The following is an 18,180-nucleotide window of genomic DNA, read 5'->3' as shown; positions in this document are numbered from 1 at the left end:
TGCATGGAGTATAATTAATCAAGACAACAAATACAATATATTTGCTTCAGTGTAACTGGTAAGAGAGATCATTCAGAAATCATTCTAATATGCTGATTTAGTGCATTTCTTATCAATGTTGAAAGCAGTTGCGCTGCTCAATACTTTTGTGCAAAACATAATAATTTTTTGTTCTTTGATGAATAGAAAGTTCAAAAGAACCTCTTTCAAAGAGTAGTCTTTTGTAACATTCTAAATGTCTTCACTGTCACCTCTGATTAATTACATTTGTCCTTTTTACCACATACTTTGTAGCTCATGAAAATCAGCCTATACATGTTAAACAGCATTATAGACACTAAGCTAGCGAAAGTAAACACAATTTATTATTTATTATTTATTTATTATGCAGTTTTGGTGATAGTTAGTTAGTTCCCAGCATGCTTTGCAAATGGCTGGAAATGGAGAGTAAATATTGAAGGTAAGTGCTATTTTGTGTGTTTTTGATTGAAGGGAAACATCTATCAATGTTTAATTTTCATTTATGTTTGATATTTGAAAGAGTTTCTTTTATGTTGAAGTTCTATTGTTACATATATTGCTATATTCTATGTTCTATTGTTACAGAACATTGTGTAGAAGAGTATGCATAGTAACACTGAGAGGCATGATGCTTTAATCACACTAGTGCAGTAACAAGTATTTTCCTACTTGAGATGTGTACACAGTCTTTTAGTTACAAAAAAACTTAAAGTCAAATGCAAACAGGCCATACTTGAAATCAAAGAAATTTGAGAATCAAATGAAAAAAAATGAGCAAATTTCACTAATATGAAATTCATTGCGTCATAGATTAAATAATTTATAATGATTTATTCAGGGAGATTCCATTAAAGAAAACAATCCTTAAAAACAAGTCAAAAATAATGTGTGTAATATTATTACCAATTGATAAGTAGATATGATTTTTTCAGTAGCATTACTTTTTATATGGGCAAAAAAGAGAAAGAAAAAATACAAGCAGTTGCATTAAACAAGAATTTGTTTAAAAAGCCTCCAACCATGACTGACAGAGTTGTGTGACTCGTGCTCAACAGTTCCCTCACAGAGCAGACATTGAAGTTAAGCACTGACTGGATGCTGGGAGGCAAAGAGTCAAGGTTTTATGTGCATTCTGGTAATTCAATGAGCCTGTGGCATTGGAAAGAGCAAATACTTTTTAGAGGTTTGAAACATCAGGGCACCCTGCAGTCTTGCATTGATCTGTAAGAGCCTTATACCCTCAAACCTTAGTGTAAAACTAAAATTCAAAAACAAATTAATTAAAAATAGGAAGTGTTTTTTTCCCCCCATAATAGTCTCACATAATGTGATAGGTTTATGATTGAGGCAAGATACTTGCACAAAGTTTTCGGCTTTTTTGCAGGTACTCTAATGCCATCTCTCTCATCATGTTCGTCCATCCTCGATTTTTTTCCCCAAAACTTCAACAGAAAATCCCGCCCTGCAGCCGATTCTAAAGATTTTATTGGTTATGTGAATCACAATACTGATTGGCTACACCAAACACTGATCCCCCAACCTACCCATCTACCCAGTCGGATTTTTTAATTTTTATTTTATAGAAATATAAAAAATATGGGAGAAATACGGGAAAATATTTAAATGGGATGATAGCAGGATAGCAAGGTAAAATATGGGAGAATCACGGAAAAAACAGGAGGGTTGACAGGTATGGCCAGAAGGGGGTGTGTCCTCTATTCATATTCCTTTCTCCAGTCAAAAAGTCATCTCATCTGAATCAGGAGAAACATATGCATAGATCAAGCAGTATTTAAAAGCGAAAACAATCTAAAACTGTTCTAAACAACTATGTCATTATTATTGGACTATGTCATTATTGATGTGACAGGGCAACAGGACATTGACTTTTTCACTGGATGAAGCATTATTATGGATTACGGACTCTTTTTCTTCCTTCCTTTTTCTTTTTTTTTTTTGGCCATAAGCGACCGTTTAACGTTTAAACACCTTAATGATGGATCTGTTTCTAACAAACATGATTCTTTTCATTTCACAAGATGTTAACTGATGGACTGGAGACTGTAGATTACTTGTGGATTATTGTGATGTTTTTATCAGCAGTTTGAACTTTCATTCTGATGGCACCCATTCACTGTAGATGATCCATTGGTGAGCAAGTGATGTAATGCTAAATCTTTCCAAATCTGTTCCAATAAAGAAACAAACTCATTTACACCCCAGAAGGCCTGAGGGAGAGTAATTTTCAGCAATATTCAGAGACATTTTATTGGCTGAAATGGTTTCTCTGTCTTTTTCTATTTGTTTCTGTCTTTTATCTTCCTCTCCCTTTTCAGCGCTAAGAGAAACTCCCATGATTACATTCATACACTGATTTGTATTAATGATGTAATTTCCACTGAGAACCCAGAGGAGGGCGGCACAGAACTGCCATCCTCATCATCCTGTGCGGTCCCCCAGCATAGCAATAATGTGACATCAATTACCAAATGCAATATGACCATATTTAATTGGCTGAAAGGGGAAGGCATTTCATGCATCCAGAGGGCACATACACTCAGACATGCTAGGTATGCAGCTGGTTCAAAGTACACGTGTGCATATCAACAGCTGATGGCCACAAAAGTGTGCAGTGTCTGCATTACCCTGCCATTACTGGGATGCCTTCCAAACCTTTCAGCTACTGTACAGAGCCAACACCAAACAACTGTTTGACCAGCCCACTGACTGACTGAAGTCTCTGATGGGTTACAGATGGCTTGACAGGTGGATTGCTAGGAAAATCAATAAATTTCTAAAAGTGAATTAAGAGAGTTCTAATATCAAAATGCTGGTTTCACAATATGTACAAATAATAATGCTTTTTAATAACAGAGAGAGATCAAAATCAGCTCTGTTGCATTTGAATTTAAAATGCCTTTGAGGGAAAAAGCATGGGTCCCTGATCTTGTGTTCATAAGCTAAAACTATGAGCTTTAGTTCGTACAGTTACGTTAGTGTGAATAGTGAATGATGTCTCAAATTGTGCTGCTTGATGAAGAGAGGTGTGTACAACTTTTTATAAAGCAATCAAACATAAAATTTTCACTTGGTGGATGATAAAAAAATTTAGTGGCAGAGGTACTCCATCCATACACTATTGATCAAAAGTGTAGGGTCATAAACATTCACCAAGATGACAGTAAATACATTTATATTGTTGAAATAAAAACGCTGCACTTTTGAACTTTCTATTTACCTAAGAAACTTGAAAAGGGGGGAAATGATCACAGTTTCCACAAAAATATCAAGCAGCATAATTGTTTGCAACATTAATGTAATGTTTCTTGATCACCAGATAAAGATACTAGAATGATTTCTGAATGATCATGTGACTGTGAAGAGGAGTAATGGATGCTGAAAATTCAGATTTGCTGTTACAGGAATAGGTATGGGTATCGTTAAGCTTTTAACGGTATTACTACTCTTACCGATACTGCTTAACGGTCCGGTACTTTAACGGTATTCTTATCGGTACTTTGTGTTGTGTTACTTTGTGTTGTGTTAGGCATTCGAAAACTTTGCATTTCTCTGTCTGCACATAATGCACTTTTGAAAGATGCTTTGACAGATTGCTTGTGTTTCCGCCCTTACATTAAAAGATTTTGTTGCACTTATGACAACCAGCTTTGTCTGCATCAACTCTAGTGAAGTATAACCACCATTTGGAACGTTTTGCTCTCTCCGCCATCGTCACTCTTTGTATTAAGCAGGAGTTTTCGTACTGTTAGGGGCAGTTCACATATCGCGTCTAAAAACGCGTGGAAATGCTAGGCACGCCGCTTTCTGATTTTTTTTCCCCAAAGCCTTCGGGCACTTGCGTTCCTGAGGAGTCTGCCGTTGCTAAGCAACCATGACCTGCTCTCTCCATGAAGACGCAGAAATTTCAGCAATGGATAAATGGATTTGCAGCACTAAACACTGCTTGCAGTATCACTGCTACTAAATTAATTTAAAAATCCACATACAGCTATCAGCTGTTCCTTCATCTTGGCTGAGCTTTCAACGTTGTTACGGAAAAAGTGAGGAAGCTACATGACCTGCGGTGCGCTTGCGGCATTCTGAAAAGTTGAGATGTTTTTAACTCGATGCAGTGCGGACGCGCCTGGAAAAAACGAGCTCTTCGCACCACGTGCGCGTCGCAACCGTGTTGCTTCCATTATTAAATAACGAACTTGAGCGCGCAAAAGACGCGATATGTGAACGGCCCCTTATGCGTGTGTGTGCGCCGCGCTCGTTCTTGTTGTGTGTGTGTGTGACTGACAGACAGCCTCCGCGGCGCACATGAGAGATCTTGCAGATTTCACAGACAAACGTCTTAATAATATCGAAAATTAGAAATGTTTAGTAAGATAAAATGTGCACGATAACATTATTAAGCAAATCTCTTCGCCATCGTCACTCTTTATTATTAAGCGTGAGTTTTCATACTGTTATGTCTGTGCGTGCGCCGCGCTCGTTGTGTTGTGTGTGTGTGAGACTGACACACCAGCCTCCGGGGCGCGCATGAGAGATCTCGCAGATCTCACAGACAAACGTCTTAATACGATCGCACATTAGAAATGTTTGGTGAGATAAAATGTGCACGATAACATTATTAAGCAAAAATACCCCTCCAGTACCGAAAGCAGAACCGATACCGTCAGATCTTACTGATACTACGGTCTTTCATAATTTAGCCCCGGTGCCATTTTAAAACCGGGTTTCGGTACCCATCCCTATGCAGGAATAAATTAAATTTTTTTATATATTCAAAACAGTTACTTTAAATTGTAATAATACAATTTAATAATACAAAAAGTTAGAGTATCTAATGAATATTAATATCAGAGACTTGGGCATGGGCACTTTTGACTTGGGCTAGTGAGCAACTACCTAGACACCACCTCAAACAACCTAGAAACTATATTGCTACACATCAAAATCCATTCAGAACACCTTAGCAACAGCATGACAACACCCTAGCAACCACTCACAGCACCTGCCCTTTCCTGAGAAAATGTAAAAATCTTTTAGTCTTTACTGTATTGTCAGAGCAGTTTAAAATTTTTTTTATAAAGATTTAAAAAATATAAGCTTCATGAATATTTAACATTAGGCGTTTAGATTACAGTAAGTCTTTGGTTTATGTGTCCTGGTGGGGTTTTACTATCTGGGCTGTCACAGTGAACCTATTGAAGTGTCTGGGACTTGGGGCTGATGTAGGCCATAGCACAGAGAGCTGGGTTATGTTGGAACCTCTGAACCATGACATAAAGGATGGGTGTGAGCGTGTGTGTGTGCGCATAACACAGATGCCCCGGATCAGACGGGGGAGGTGTTCACTGCTGCTTCAGCCCGGCACTCTGCATGTACTCTCTGTCTGCCCCCTGTAATAAGGTCCCCACAGGATTGTGGGTGCAGCGATGAATGATAGATTGAGAATGTGGGACCACTGAGTTTAAATATCATTTGCAAGAGATGAAAACCATGAATGGATTCTCTTAGTTTCACTGTAGGGGTGGGGGTGGGGGGCGGGGGCAGACAATGGCAGAGAAAAAAAAATCTGTGAGAAAGTGTTCGGGAGTGGTGAAGACACAAGCAGAATATATTTTTGTTAAGTTATCATACTTATAAGCAACTCAGAGTTAAATTCAGAGCACAAATAACGAGCATGGGACATCTTGGCTACACTTCACTTCACTATTATCTATTAATATCTACATCTATATCAACTGATTCAAACACTACAAACTGCTTATTGTACAAAACCAAACAAATTGATTTTAAAATCAGGCAATGAAATTTTTAAATCAACTAGGTCCAACAATTTGCTAAATTATTAACATGACATACTGTAAGCTAAAAATAAAATTGGCCTATTTAATTTCTAAATCTTCTAAATTCACATTCCACACCATAAAACATTGTGGTCACCAGATTTATCCTTGTATATACTCCTTCTCTCTCTCTCGTTTTTTTGTTGTTGTTGTTGTTTGCTGCATTGTTCATGCTCTCATCAAAACCCATGACAAGCTACTTTTTAATGCTGCCATCCAACTTTTTGGCTGCTTCTGTAATATACGTTTTTGGCTGCTTCCAAATGACAGATGAATTAGCACAAAAATACTGTATATTTTGAATAAATGTACAGACTTTGATGTAAACATAAAATTATTTTCATCTCCTTTTTAAAAAATGTAGGACTAGAATGAAAAAAATATCTGTGATTAATATGTCTGTTTAATGCACTTAAATAATTAATGTATTTAATGTAGTCTTCATTTTTCTCCTCTTGTGGCTATGATTTTTTTTGTGTTATATGCTCATGTTAATAATCACACAAACCTGTGTGATTTTTTTTTAATCGATTCACAGACTTACATATTTATAATAATTTGTATTTTTTAATTTGGTTATGGTTAGTTTCATTTCATTATTTTTATATTTAGCACTGTCTATAAATTATTTGGGTCATAACTTGAAAATTACTGACTTAGGGCATTTTCCATGTGTGACATAATTCTTAGAAAATTATGTGTACACAATAACTAAAACATTCTGATGCCATAATCACACTGATATGTATATATGTGCATTTTTGTGAATTTCATAGTGCTACTGAAGCATAAGAAGTGTTTAGCTTATCCCATCTCTCTTGGCTCTTGTCTTTATTAATATTTAATGTTCCCTCCTGCTTCACAACGCATCTCCAACTATACATTATACAAACTACCACTGTGTTAACATTTCAAAACATTTGTGCTGAAATGTATGTCCTTGTCTCTTGTCATATCCTTCAAAATCAGTGTGACATATTTCACCTTATTTCAGCCATGCTAAAAGGACAATTTTCCTCCTTTCTGGCCTTAAGATATGGAATAATTTTTGGAGGTGGAAGAATGTTTTATACAGAGGAGTTACAGTATACTGTTACTGCAACACAACAGGCTGAGTTCAAGCTAAGGTCACTGTTGTAAAAGGCCATGTGTAAGTTGTTTTTTTTTCAGACAAAGAACACAAGCTCAGCATCTTGTAAAATTGTTAAAATCTCATTTAACACTAAAATTGGCATTGGAATTAAGCAAGCATGGGAAAAATGTTCCTGTAATAATACACAATCCTTGAACATGTTGTGGAAGAGAAAATTTGTGTTTATTTAGGCTATTAAGAAAGGGAAGTATACAAAAATAGTGTGTGAGTTACATACTATTTGCATACTACGTACAGTATATACTAACGAAATAGTACTATAAGTATAAGATGCTTTCCTGAACATTGCCATAATTCTACTGTACTGAGTACATGAACAGGAAACAGAGGACAGAGCAATCAAATGACTTTATCCTCTCTCATGCCGCTTAATGGCCCACAGACACATGCCATGTGTCAGCATAAATAAACAAGACAGCGCCAGCAGGGAAAGCTAATGCACGAGCAAGTCATTCACAAGCATGACAAGCTGGATCACAACATGCCACCTGCACTCTACACTCTTCATACTTGGATACTAGGGACTGAGCTGGATCTGAGCAGGCATACTTTAGTCTGGCTTTTATGTGGAATCATCTTTACATTGGATTTCGAGCAGGCACAGACCAGCCTTAACTTGGCTCTGTCCAGACACCTCAGTTTTTAGTGTATTGCTATAGTGTTTCTTGTGGTTATTAGGTGGTTGCTAGGGTGTTGAAGGTCTGTTACTTACTAGCAAGTTTCAATGATATTTTGATCCCTAAAGCCTTGTCAAAACATAAAACAAGAGAAAAATATGTTGTAGACTTATATTGAAGGAGTTCAATCTAAAGGTCTGTTCACACCTAGTACGATAACTGTAATGTTAACTATATTAGCATCCACATCAATGACCAATAATTTTCTGTTTATTTTAAATGTGAGCTGCAGTTGTGCTGTCTACTTTTTTTAGTGAGCTTTTTAAGTTTAAGTAGATTCTGATTGGCTGTTCCTTCGTGTCATAGTTCTGAAAGTGATTTCAATGACATCGTTCTTCTTTGTCTTTATCATTTTAGCTGTGATGTGGACTTCCCAGTTCTCATAGAATTAAAATGATTATTAAAACTTTATAGTTCTAATTATTGTCCTTGGTGGGAACATTTTCACTTGTTTTATCATTCACCAGGTGAAAATCCAATACACTAATGGCAATTTGTAACTATTTTATGTTTTCGCAAATTGGTGGCTAATTCATACAATCTCATTAATACATTTTCATAAGATGTGCTTACACCACACTAATGATTCGTTTTTGGAGTGAACCTATATATTTGTGTGTTTTCTAAAAATTGCACATTTCCATACAGATCACAATCTACAAATTCATACAAAATCGCCACCAATACTTAATCATTTCCAATACTTAAATTATAAGTCAGATAACTTAGAAAAGTAGCACCTCTCCCCAACAACACCACACAAGTTGAAGTATACAATATCTGTAGCACAAACAATGAGGGACAAACCATAACTGAGATAAGGCTGAGAGGTTTGTTGAAATGAACAGGTTCCACTAATAACGCAGCATCTGTCTCTGAAAAATTGTTTCTTTAAAGCTGAATAATTATTAAAAAGCAAATGGCATGTGGTGGATTTGTCACTCATTGTCATATGAAAAGCAATTCCTTAACCATCTGCTAGATGAAAAGAGCTCCTGACCTGTGTCCATTTCCTGCCTGCAGTTTTATTGTCACTGTGGCCTTAGGGCTGTATGTGTGCTACTAACCTAACCCACTATTTATGAAACCTCATTCTGATAATATTTACCATATTACAGGACATTGTATTTACTCTATCCATCTCCCTTGAAAATAAGCCTTAATGGAGACAAAACACAGAAATATTGAAGAATCAGCCATGACCCCTCTAGCGCTATCACTTAAGTGGAGCAGCACAATACAGAACTATTGATTTCCACTGTATCCAGACTGTAGGCCAAGTCTATTTTTCAGTGAGGATGTTTCCATACCATGGCCTCTCTTGAGAGGGGAAAAATACATACTTATACACCAGCAGTGGTAGATGAGACAGCAGCTGATGGCCCATTATCATCAGCGCTTCCTCTCTGTGTCTACTGTAAGGTGGACTGATATTAATAGCCACTTTCACTTTCGGCATTGATGGAATGTAATTGAACATATGCCTGCCAGTGCAATAGAGAAAATGAGTTAATTCTCAGTTTTCCCTGGAGAACAGTAGCAGGGCATCATGGAAGCTAAAGTTCAATTATAATGTGATGCGTATCTGTTCCAACAGAAACATTAAGCTTTTTCATTCATATCTTTTCTATGAGTCTTTAATTCTGGTTTATAAAGTGAAACAGACAACGGGATTATATTACACAATCTATATTTTTACAGACTGACACCCTGAACTGAAGTCCTGAGGACAGGTTTATGGACTCCCAAACCAACTTTGGATCCTTTGTTTTTCAAAGCTGTCTCTGGACAATTGAAAGAATCCGGTAAAGACAAAACAATGGAAAGGCAAGTCAAAAACAGCTCTAAAACACACAAATGCAATGACCCACTATCATTTTGACACAATTTGGATATTTGAAACAGATATTCTGATTTCCATATTATGCTTAGAAAACTGGAGTACTAGACGCATCTGCAAACATTATCTGGTTTCATCATGGTCTTGACAATTACAACCCAAAAACACAGTTTCACTCACTCTGTCTATATGTATATAGAGATCTATAAATGTACTTTGTAGTTTCAACATCACAACCATCTTATGGCATATTAATCAGCATGCCTTTCTAAGGACACTGTCAAATTGGACTGAACCAGTGTCCTTAATGCAATAAGGGATCAATTATACGACATTGGGTCACACTTGCTCTGTAACTGCGTTGGTTTAATTGAATTGAACTGAATCCACATACCCCTCTGAGGCATTGCCAGCACCACTAAATCCAGAAGCTTTGAATTGATTTGTACTTCCAAGCTTAAAGATTACTGCCAGTGCCAACCCATAGAGAGAAATTGACAATCAGCTCCCTAAATCTTAAACCAAACTTAGATCCAGCTGGAATCAAGTGTAGAAATTTAATTGCTCTCTTCTAAAAGAGCCAAAATTTACTCACACCCCTAAAATGCAAATTTTCAAGTTACACTTCTGGATGTGTCAGCCTTCAATGTACACACAAAGGCATGGAAAATTATCTTCTGTGGTCAGCCTTCCTTTGTTGTGCAACAGGAAGGTAAGCTGGTTATCAGGTTACACATGGTGAACATACTGGATTTACAACTATATCATATAACAGCATCATGTAGTGTTAAATGGATACCAGCTGAAATTTGACATGGGCAGAAAGACAAACTGGCCCTACACAACATACAGAGAGTTATGCAATCATGAGAAGGGGGATGGTGACTGTTTAATATGTGCTTCAAAATATATGCACTCTACCCTTAAAACCTCCAGAGGAAAAAAAAAAAACATTGCTTTAAATGGTAGTCGAACATTAAAAGCCTGGTTTCTACAGGCATATCCATTAACACACACTTACTGGCAAATGATTTTGAGTGCCAAATATAGAATTCACTATATAAGTTAAATGTTTAAAGGAATTGGGAAAATGTATCTTATTTAATGCATGAAACTGAACTGCCACAGTAGGATCAACACAATGCCTACCTAATTTTTAGTATGCATGTGTGTTTGAAGGTGTGTGTGTGTGCCTTTAACAGAAAACCAGCTAAAATATAACCAATTATGGCGTAAATCAAATTTTGAATCAAACATAAAAATAAAATAAAAACTCCTCACCTTTAAAAATATAATTGACTTATTCCCTTAATTTTCATTTTGATTTAGCCAAATAACATTATCTGCTCCCCAAAACAAGCCCTAAAATTTAAAAAAGCACTTCTTATCCTTCTTAAATTTGGACTAAAATGCATCACCCTCACAGACTATCAGGATGTATGCTTCTGTCTCCTATTGTTGGTTTTTTCTCAGGAAACAGGAAGTTCAGACTCAGCGTCTGCAGGAATGATGGAGAAAATGGGCTTTTTTGATGGAGTTCTGTCTTTCTTGGTGCTTTAAATTGAGCCTGGGTTTCTAATCAACAGCTTTCACGTGTCAACAGGAAGCAAGCACACACCTTACTCCAGGTAGTCCCTTGAGTGTCATATTGTTCAAGGTTTGACCGTCTGACACAAGGCTTAAAACCCAGTTCTCTTATGAGAGCTCTCTCGTACTGCGTCTTAGCTAAGACGCTACAGGAAAAGTCTCTTTTCACGAAATACTGAAGCAAAAAATTATCCTTAATTTTGTATTTTTGTAAAGCGCATTTGCAGCAGTACACAGCCATAGGCGAGACAGCTCGTTCGCTCATTGGCTTGTTCTGCGGCAATTGCACAGCCTATCGAGCGCGGGCTGATGCAACATCAGACCAATAAGGACGCTTCGCACCCTTCTTGCCACTTCCCGCCGAAATGGGTGTGGCCCAACCTATAAAAGGAGCTCGAAAAGGCTGACTCACCTGATTTTTCATCTCTTCAGCGAAGTTCACGCATCGCTGGATCACGGAGGAAGCAAGCGCCATCTGAGAAAGCACATCAGCAGGACGAGCCATTCTGAAGCTGCTGGCATCGCCGCCTTCCACTGCCGTTCCTGCTGCGCTATCCGACGCCTATATCCTTTCAATTCTGTTATATCCAAGCTGTTCTTTATGTGTGTGTGTGTGTTCGCCCTGCGACACACACTCGTAAAAGAGCTCGCGTCTTTTTTAAGATGCCTTCCTGCGGCTCGTCAGAGCCCCACTCAGCGAGGGAGACCGGTACGTCATCTGTGTCTCCTGCCTGGGTGAAGATCATGCAGCGCTCGCGCTCGCTGACGGCGGATGTTCCCACTGCGAGCTGTTGCCATGGTGACTCTGAGGACTCGCCTGGCCTTTTTCTCTGAGCCTGCATTCTCCGCTGCGCTGAGGCGCCGTAAAAGCATCGCTTCCAGCGGATTCCGGAACCGTCTTCAGCTCAACCGAGCTCGCCGGTTCGCCCTGCTTGACCGGCCCCCCCTGCATCACTTCCCGGTGGGCAGCGCCCGCTGTTTGCCGGCGCGTCGTCCGAGGAAGTCGATCTCAGGGCCGCGTCGGAGGAAGAGGACACGCGCTCTCTGCTAGCTTCGGGCAGTGAGGGCTGGGCGAGCTCCGAGGATCTCGCGCCTTCTGCTCAGAAGCCCAGCAGACGAGCTGACATCGAGAAGGAGCCGGGGCGAATGCTCGTGTTGGCCGCGATGAGTCTCGGCTGCGAGTGGTTTGCACCAGCGCCCCCCCTCTCGTTCCCGGCTGGATGGTATTTCCCTTTCGGATGAGCGTACTTCTCAAAGCCCGCCTCATTTCTTCCTGAGCTTCACGAAGAGGTGGCGAAGGCTTGGAACGCTTGGAGCGCGAACTCGTTCGTCTGTCTCACTAGCATTCTCCACACTGATGATGCTAAAAACAGGAACTACCACTCACTTCCGCCGGTGGAACAGGTGATAGCGACGCACCTTTGTCCGCCCTCTGCTGGACGGCGGCAAAAGCGGTGTTGCCATCTAAAGCCTGCTGTGTGACGCTGCGTCGACACTACTAACGATGGCTGCTTCATCGAAGCGCAGGTGTACGAGTTCCGCTGTGGCCGAGCTCTCACCCAAGCGCGCCGCTGTTTCAGTTCCAGGAATTGTGACTGTCTCAGCGTTTTCTGCAATGCGCAAGCCTGCACAGTTGCCCGCTTGCCTGCACACAAAAGCCGTTATCACAACAGCTTCAGCAACGCAGCTCGAGACCTCCGTTCTCGCTCCACTGGCCGTCGCCCCGCGCCGCGGGGACCGCGGCAGAGGATTACGGTGAGGCCGGGAGCCCCGAAGCCATCCTAGGAAAGCCATCTACGCATGCTGCATGACGCTGCGTCGGCACTACACACGATGGCTGCTTCATCGAAGCGCCGGTGTACGAGTTCCACTGTGGCCGGGCTCTCACCTAAGCGCGCCGCTGTTTCAGTTCCAGAGATTGTGACTGTTTCAGAGTTTTTTGCAATGCGCAAGCCTGTACGGTTGCCCGCTTGCCTGCACACGAAAACCGTTATCACGGCTACCCAGATATTTCCCGAAAAAGGTGTAATTTCTGGTGTCCCGGCCACGGCCGATGGTGCTATAAATGTAGTGACGATGCCCACTCCTCAGTGCCCATCTCCACATGTAAGCACAGCCCTGCACACAGGGCCTGCGCCCATAAAAGCGACTCAAGTCGATCGCGCACACTGCATAGTAAGCGTGCCCACCCCCTCAGTGCCCACAATTACCATGTCACACGCGTCATGTGGTTTCTGTAAAAACAAAACCCGTGCACACCCGTCCGGCCACGGCCGATGGTGCTATAAATGCAGTGACGATGCCCACTTCTCAGTGCCCATCTCCACATGTAAGCACAGCCCTGCACACAGGGCTCGCGCACATAAGATCGACACAGATCGGTCGAGCGCGCCGCATAGTAAACGTGCCCACTCCCCAGTGCCCACATACACTATGTCACATACGGGACGTGGCTTCTGTAAAAACGAGGCCCGTGCACGTACGCTCTGCACAGGCAGACAGCGAGTTGAAAGTGGCATATGCAGCCCACAGTCACTCGCAGGCATATCGAGTCCCACGGCACCTGTTCAGCCTTCCCCCAGTCGGTTAAGCGCCGGGACGGGGTCGAGGAGGAGCGATCTGCCCACTGTGATCAGCGCGCTCCCCGCCTCAAATGCGCAGCACACCCGAGCGCCGCCGTTGCCCGGTCAACAGAGCGCGCTTCGCATCCAGCCCTTAGCCATTCATGCAGATGCATGGTCAGCGCTTCCAGGGGTATCGGATTGGGTGCTAGGCATTATAAAGAGAGGCTACTCGCTACAGTTTTTTTCGACGCCCTCCGCGCTTTTCAGCGCGCGTCGAAACTATGGTCAAAACAGAAGTAGCACACATACTTCGGGCCGAAATATCAAAACTGTTGAGCAAAGGGGCTGTAGAGCCTGTGTCTCAAGCTCAAAGCGAGGGGGGGGGGGCTGTACAGCAGGTACTCTCTGGTGCCCAAGAGAGACGGGGGTCTCAGGCCCATACTGGATCTAAGACAGCTGAACAAGGCATTGATGAAACGCAGTTTCAAAATGCTTACGACCAGGAAACTCCTCGCGCAGATTCGCAGAGGGGACTGGTTCATGTCAATATATCTGAGGGACGCGTATTTTCAAATACAGATAGCGTCAAACCACAGGCGATATTTGAGATTCGCCTTCGAGGGCTAGGCATACCAGTTTACAGTCCTCCGTGGCTCCTCGTACGTTTACGAGGTGCATGGATGCAGCGCTCGCTCCTCTCAGACTCAGAGGCATACGAGTGCTGAATTATTTGGACGACTGGCTGGTTCTGGCCCGATCACGAGCGGAGCTCGTGGACCACAGGGCCGTTTTACTCGATCACCTCGAGAAGCTCGGCCTCAGTGTCAATTGGGCAAAGAGTTCGCTGAACCCCAGTCAGACGATCCTGTTTCTGGGTATAGTTCTGAACTCGTGTTCCATGACGGCGCAGCTGTCACCACAGCGCGCGATGGGCATTCAGCGCGCAGCGAGTTCTTTCCGCTGCGGCGCGACCGTGTCGCTCAAACACTGTCAAAAGATGCTGGGTCTCATGGCCTCAGCATCTCCGGTTCTGCGGCTGGGCCTGCTCCGCATGCGCCCCCTGCAGTTCTGGCTGAAGGCTCGGGTGCCGTGCAGAGCGTGGGCGTCTGGCCGGCTGCATTTCAAGGTCGATCAGAGCTGTGTTGCGGCTCTAGCACCTTGGACAGCGAACGGCTGGTACCGATCAGGTGTAAGCCTGGGGACTTCCCCGAGTGTGAAAATGGTGTCGACGGACGCCTCCACTTCGGGATGGGGAGCGCTGCTCGAAGGCAGACCGTCCTTTGGCCTATGGTCAGAACGGGAAAAGCTCCATCATATCAACTGCGTGGAAATGCTGGCAGTGGAGAACGCGCTGACGCGCTTTTGTCCCCATATCAAGGATCACCACGTCGTAGTCCGTGCGGACAACATGTCCGTGGTGTCCTACATAAATCGCCAGGGCGGTCTCGGATCCCGAAACCTGTGCAGGCTGACGGAACGCCTCCTGGTTTGGGCTCAGCGCAACGTGCGCTCGCTGAGAGCAGTGCATGTGCCTGGACTGCAGAATCTGGGTCCAGACAGGCTGTCCAGAGGCAATGTTCCTACGGGCGAATGGTCTCTACACCCGCAAACAGTCCGGCTGTTGTGGGAGAGATTTGGCATGGCGGAGGTGGACCTCTTTGCGTCCCACGAAAACGCTCACTGCCCCGCGTTCTTTTCCAAGAACGAAAGCGCGCTGTCACGGAGATGGCCGTGCTGCCCGCTTTATGCGTTCCCTCCCGTCTCCCTCCGTCCGCAGGTGATAGAACGGGTGAGAGAAACGAGATGTTCAATACTGCTTGTAGCACCTCTTTGGAAGAACCAACCATGGTTCCAAGATTTGATGCAGTTAGCAGATGTCGCCCCGTGGCCGGTACCGTTGAGGAGGGACCTCCTCTCGCAGGCCAGGGGCTCGATTTGGCACCCTCAACCGGAGTTGTGGTCCCTCCATGTGTGGGCGCTCAACGGTTACCCGCTGATCTCGCAGTGGGAGTGCTAAATACCATCACTCAGGCTAGAGCTCCGTCGACACGATGTCTGTATGCCTCGAAGTGGTCAGTGTTCTCCAGCTGGTGCACAGCTCGAGGTTATTCACCCCTTAGTTTTGAGGTGACGGAGGTCCTCTCCTTCCTACAGGAGCTGTTGGATAAGGGCAGAGCCCCATCCACGCTCAAAGTTTATGTGGCGGCCATCGCGGCGTTTTCTGAAACGGCGTCCGGTCAGTCAATAGGAAGGAACGATTTAGTCATCCGGTTCCTCAGAGGAGCTAGGAGGCTGAATCCTCCCAGACCTCCGTCAGTCCCTATGTGGGACCTCGCGGCGGTTTTGGAGGCCTTGAAGGGTCCCCCTTTTAAGCCTATCCAATCGGTTAGCCTTCAGCATCTGTCGTTCAAGACAGTATTCTTGTTGGCTCTCGCTTCTGTGAAGCGTGTGGGTGATTTGCACGCGCTCGCGGTGAGCCAGTCGTGCTTGGAGTTTGGGCCCAATGACTCAAGGGTCATACTCAAACCTAGGCACGGTTATGTGCCGAAATCCCTCAACACACCGTTTCGGGCTCAGGTTATTGCCCTGTCTGCCCTGCCGGTGTCAGGGGAGGATGGAGACTCGAGTCTTCTTTGCCCTGTCAGGGTTTTAAGAGCTTATGTGTCTCGCTCTGCTGCCTTTCGGCAGACGGAGCAGCTGTTTGTCTCGTTCGGTGGACGTTCCAAGGGAATGGCTGTTTCGAGACAGACTCTATCCAGATGGATAGTTGACGCCATAGCGTTAGCTTACGCTTCCAGGGGCCTTCAGTGCCCGTTGGGCGTCAGAGCACACTCCACAAGAGGCGTCGCCTCGTCGTGGGTGTGGTCTACTGGGATCTCCTTGCAGGATATATGTATGGCGGCAGGTTGGGCCTCGCCGTCTACATTTATCAGGTTCTATAACCTGGAGGTCCCCGCCTTGCAAGCAAGGCTGTTGTCGGTATAGTCGAATCAGGGCCCTGAGGGGAATTCTGAGTTCACGGGCGCTATGCGCTGCCGACTGTTATATGGGCAGTATTGCATAAGACCCGCATTGCCACATTGGTCAGGCCTTGCCTCGGCTGTGTGATGTCATATTGCCGCATCTACGGATGCTGCTAGATATAGGACGGAGGGCTTTTTCCCTTTTCTGTCCTGGACTCTCTGTGAGTCCCTCAGGTGACTGTGCACTGTAAATCCTGGGCGTTGCTTCAGGTTTATTGGTGTGTGATCCCTGCGCGCACGGCGTTTTACATTGGGTTCCCGTAGCGTCTTAGCTAAGACGCAGTACGAGAGAGCTCTCGTAAGAGAACGTACTCGGTTACTAAACGTAACCTCGGTTCTCTCTAGAAGAGCGAACGAGTACTGCGTTCTCTGCCGTGCGCACGATTCACTCTGGTTCGCTTCGGCGATTAAATAAATCAGGTGAGTCAGCCTTTTCGAGCTCCTTTTATAGGTTGGGCCACACCCATTTCGGCGGGAAGTGGCAAGAAGGGCGCGAAGCGTCCTTATTGGTCTGATGTTGCATCAGCCCGCGCTCGATAGGCTGTGCAATTGCCGCAGAACAAGCCAATGAGCGAACGAGCCGTCTCGCCTATGGCTGTGTACTGCTGCAAATGCGCTTTACAAAAATACAAAATTAAGGATAATTTTTTGCTTCAGTATTTCGTGAAAAGAGACTTTTCCCGTAGCGTCTTAGCTAAGACGCAGTACTCGTTCGCTCTTCTAGAGAGAACCGAGGTTACGTTTAGTAACCGAGTACGTTTTTATATTTGTGAAAAAACTACAACTTTACAGAGAGTAACTGTGTGATTCAGCTATTACCATCAAGGAAAACGTGTTTTTGTACGTGTAATCAGTAACTGAACGTTCATTTATGAGGAGTCAGGTGCTCCCGGCAAAATTATACCCTGTATTTCACCACCAGAAACGCTTTCCGCAAAGTTTAAATCATATCTGTCTGTTTGCATGATCCTAGAGAAAGAAGAATAAGCTGTTTGTGTATTCCACATAGTGCGCATGAGGTGAAGTTTCTGAAGTCAGTCAAGATTTAACGTATACGGACCGTGCTTTCGTCATTTATCAAACATAACGTAGGCTATATGAAAGAAGCTGAACTTCTTATCCTCAAGCTGTTATAATATTGTATATTCTTTATCCCTAAAGTACAACATAGGGAAAAAACATGCAGAACACGCAGCCCTTTCAGTAACAAGCGGAACTCACCTCTCTTTATTGTCGGTATTGTTGTGTTCAAGCCCCCAGGTTTGCGAAAATCTTTTGTCTTTTTTGTTACCGGAGGCTAGGATAACTCTGTTGTCTCCGTGACCTCGCGTCCAAAGTCATGAGCACAAAAGGAAAACCGTTGCCCAAAACACAAGCAGCCGGTGATACAGTTCATGTCAGGTTTGAGGACACAGGCTCTGTCGGTCGAGTCCCGTCCGTCCGTTCACACATTCACC

At 43.5% G+C, this 18,180-nt stretch overlaps 1 protein-coding gene across 1 annotated transcript in view; it reads right to left on the bottom strand.

The window, feature by feature from the left end:
- LOC132151659 (FERM domain-containing protein 4B-like) overlaps positions 1-18,180 on the bottom strand; it is a 55,412-nt gene extending 37,232 nt beyond the window's left edge. Inside the window, exon 1 of the mRNA XM_059559944.1 lies at positions 17,945-18,180. The gene's annotated coding sequence lies outside the window, so the exon portion shown is untranslated. The remainder of the gene's footprint in view (positions 1-17,944) is intronic.

The sequence above is a fragment of the Carassius carassius genome, chromosome 10, assembly GCF_963082965.1.
Source record: "Carassius carassius chromosome 10, fCarCar2.1, whole genome shotgun sequence".
Lineage (NCBI taxonomy): Eukaryota > Metazoa > Chordata > Actinopteri > Cypriniformes > Cyprinidae > Carassius > Carassius carassius.
This window is presented reverse-complemented; position numbering and strand designations above follow the sequence as displayed.